A 3526-nucleotide genomic window follows, 5' to 3' on the forward strand; every position below is an offset into this window, starting at 1 on the left:
GCACCTTGCTCACAATCCGGTGGGTAAGTTGTGATAACGCTGCAAGGTCACCTGACCGGCGTTTCCCAGCTAGGTTGCTTGTCCGGGCATTTTTCGCTCACAACGCCGACGACCCCGACGCCGAAGTTTCTGCTCAACGGGACCCTTAACGCTATCGCGTTAAACTCTGCACGCAGGGCTGGACAGTCAGCATTCTGTTCAGCGGGGCCAGACGGAAGAGCCTTCGCGATAGTGCCCTGCGCGAGTGGCGTCATACAGATACATGCGCGGCACATATATGCCACTGATTAGGCGCTCTGCTGAGGTATAGGAAGGGGCACGTGGTAAAAGCTGTCGCTGTCTCCTCAACCACCGGCAGGCGCGCATTAGGTGTTTTAATGCAAGAATGCCTTAAGACCATGCCATGTCATCTATGTACAATCTGGGACAAAAGTTTCTGGGGCACGAAAGCGGCAACTACGTCCTTGTTATCGCCCTGCCGTTCGGGACCCCACGGCACCAGAGGCCAAAGTATTGCGCGCCTGTATACGTGTGCTATAATTAAATCTGGCAATCGTCAACACACATCGCACCAATGCGCCTCGATTGCCTTGCGCGCGTCCCTAGGTCTTTTTTCGCTGTAGTATACCCTGCACACATAACAGCTTGAGGAAGAGGAAAGGTTATCAACATTGTGCACTTTAGGTTGGAAGACGTTGAAGTGTAGGACGATTTAGGCGAACAAGAAGGTAGTCTTAATAGAATAGATGAGTTCCTCTGGGAACCGTCGCAACAATAGCAGCAGCAGAGGAAAGGTACGGCAACTGTTGCGCAGAGCCCTTTCGTTGTGTTCTTGCCTGTATATGCGCAACAACATAACACGGCTTATGTGTCCAATCCTGCCGCATGCAGTCCACCCTGGAGTGAAATGATTACATTTTTTTTCCCAATCACTGGTTCTTGTTCTGACCTCATAAGGGGCGCAAAGATGAACAAACCAGTCACTCTACCCCTCTCTTCCCGCTACATCAAGAGAAAGATACTTTCTCGCACCGAAGCGCAAAGGTTAGCGCAAACTGCGCTGAATGCAGTTGCTTTTACAAGCAAGTTCGACCTTTTGACACAGCACTCGCCTCGAAGGAAAAACCGCTGACCTGTTGGTGGCCAGTTTCGCGCTCGCACCCGTCGAGAGCCGTCCGTCTGACCGGAGTGCTGATGGGCGAACGCGTCGCTTCTTTCCACACCGAGTCGGCTGGAGTGGAAGATTCGCTGCCTGTGACTGTGAACGGCTCTCGAAGTGAGAGGAGGGTTATTCACGGGTCCGTTTGCTCTGGCCTGGCATGCTCGGCGAAGACTGAGTGATCCCACGCTGAGAGCGCCACCGCGGCGGCAAAGAGACGCAGTTTGGAACAAGAAGGCGGTTGCTGTTTGAGGGACAGATTGTTGTCTTTGGTGTGGTTCCCTGTTGGAGTGGCACGTACCCACAGTGGGGGATTGGCCAGGGTGTCTTGTAGAGACAGACAATTGTGAAACAATGTCTCGGTTAAGGTAAACGAGGAGGTTGAACTTCGTGCTTGGCAAAAAAGAAATTGTGAATTATAATTAGCAGAGCAGTCTCCCAGACGCAACGATGAAATTATGCAGGTAATCACACGCTGGTTTTAGGACATATCCCCTGGCGCTTGCCCCAAAGGAGAGAAGAACCGGAATAGAAAGAGTAAGCCCTGATCGGGCAAGGGGAATCTGTAGATAAGCTTTTCGCTGAGAACCAAACCGCCGGCAGGAGACGACAAAGTGGTCTAGTGTTTCGATTTCGCCGCATGCTGCACAAAGGTTCGACAGAGACAACCCCGATCGGAACAAATATAGATTTAGTTGTGAAATTCTGCACCGTCATAGACACCTCGCATCGCTGTGAACTGCATAAGCGCACACTCCATGGGAATGTTGGGAATCCACTGCAGCAAGGAGAGGCTCATGTCTCAAGGAATGCAGTTGCAAGAAGCGTTGGAAGCGGGCTGTTGTTAACTGCACAGTGTTTGGAGTAAGTGGTACCATTGCTCCGCAAAGGGCAGACTTTGCTAAAAAATCAGCTGTCACATTAGCATAAAAATGTGGAACGTTTCACGATTTCTGGTGTCATCCTTGCGCAGGGGCTGTGCTAATCTTCATCTCACAGTCGTGCGTTCAAAGGTCTCCTGTGCGTAACAGCTGCAGAGAAGCATCCGGGTCAACTCGCCTTAAGTCGGTTTCCATTGGTCGATCGCAAGCGCCTTTGTTTGGTCGATGCACGACGGAGAAGGCGTGTTGCGCGGCTCCTTTTAGAACATATATCGCTCAGTGCTGCAGCGAGCTTTCTTGAATTGTCGACCGTAGCGGCACATTACGAGAACTCAGAGGGTGCAGTATCGTCACTCCCTGGATAGTCAGGCCACCGCCAATAACGCCCGCACGGCTATTTTATTTGCCTTTGTCTCTCGCGCTCGTTACATTAATTCGCAGACTATATTTGCAAACAATACAAGAATTTAAGAGGGCTCACAGCGAACATCGCATTTATGGGACGGTTTATTCCACTTAGCTGCTCAAAGCGCTCAGCCTCAGCTGCAGATTATCTCGAAACTCTATCCCCCATTCTTGAGCCACCGCCGATTCGGCATGTTAAAGGTTTCTCCCTTTGCATATAAGCGTGTTTGCGTTCGTGACTGAAAGTAGCACTCAAGTGTTCCCCGAACTCTGCCCGAAGGCTTCAGCCAATCAAAGAGGTCGTTAATTCCCAGAGAGGAATGCAAGTTGACTTCGTGTCTTCGGCGGCCACGTTCGATCGCTTGGATGAACGGGGCCGATTCCAGCCCAGAGGTGAATGTGAGAGGCCTGTCGTTCCCTGGCTCTCTCAGCAGGCGACAGATTCGCTATGCCTTGCTCCCCCTGACACCAAACGCAGAGGGGAGCAAGCGAAAAAAGCAATACCCTTGGCTGCGCCTTGGTTCGGCTGATGGTGTGGACATGGTTGCCCTTTGTTAAACTTATGGCTATACATTGTTTTGCTTGGTTTCTGCTATTGATATCCTTGGTACACTTATGACTTATCTATGCTATGCATGGCTATACATGGATTCACACTGGACACAACACGGTATTACTGTGATGTTGCTTTATTTAATCTTATGAATACGCTTTTGTGATCCGTGAAGTAATGGCTTTTGGTCTGTACACTGGTGATGACATAGTCGTCGGAATGCCTATACATGACTAGATCTAAGCTGCTACTCCATTGGGTGGTGCTATTTGGCTGCAGGGGGCATAACTGAAGACAGTACTTATCGTCAAGTGCTTGGATGAATCGATGGTCTCTTGTAGGAACCTTATTGCAGTCTCCCGTGCAGATAACCATCCGTTTATCACTCCGCTTCGGCAGCCCGTTGGACAGTATGGCAAGAGCGGCGTCGTCTCCCGTTTGGGGAAGCATCATGATAGTCTCTTCGGCATTAAGAGCGTCCTTGAAACTTGTCTCCGAACTACTGGCTGTCTCCATAGTTTCGCTACC

The 3526-nt window shown here is 50.6% G+C and overlaps 1 pseudogene; it reads right to left on the reverse strand.

Moving 5' to 3' along the window:
- Window positions 1–2087: 2087 nt before the first annotated feature.
- LOC144105772 (U6 spliceosomal RNA) lies at window positions 2088–2150 on the reverse strand (annotated as a pseudogene).
- Between the last annotated feature and the right edge of the window lie 1376 nt (window positions 2151–3526).

This window comes from Amblyomma americanum, chromosome 9 (genome assembly GCF_052857255.1).
Source record: "Amblyomma americanum isolate KBUSLIRL-KWMA chromosome 9, ASM5285725v1, whole genome shotgun sequence".
In the NCBI taxonomy this organism is placed as follows: Eukaryota; Metazoa; Arthropoda; class Arachnida; order Ixodida; family Ixodidae; genus Amblyomma; species Amblyomma americanum.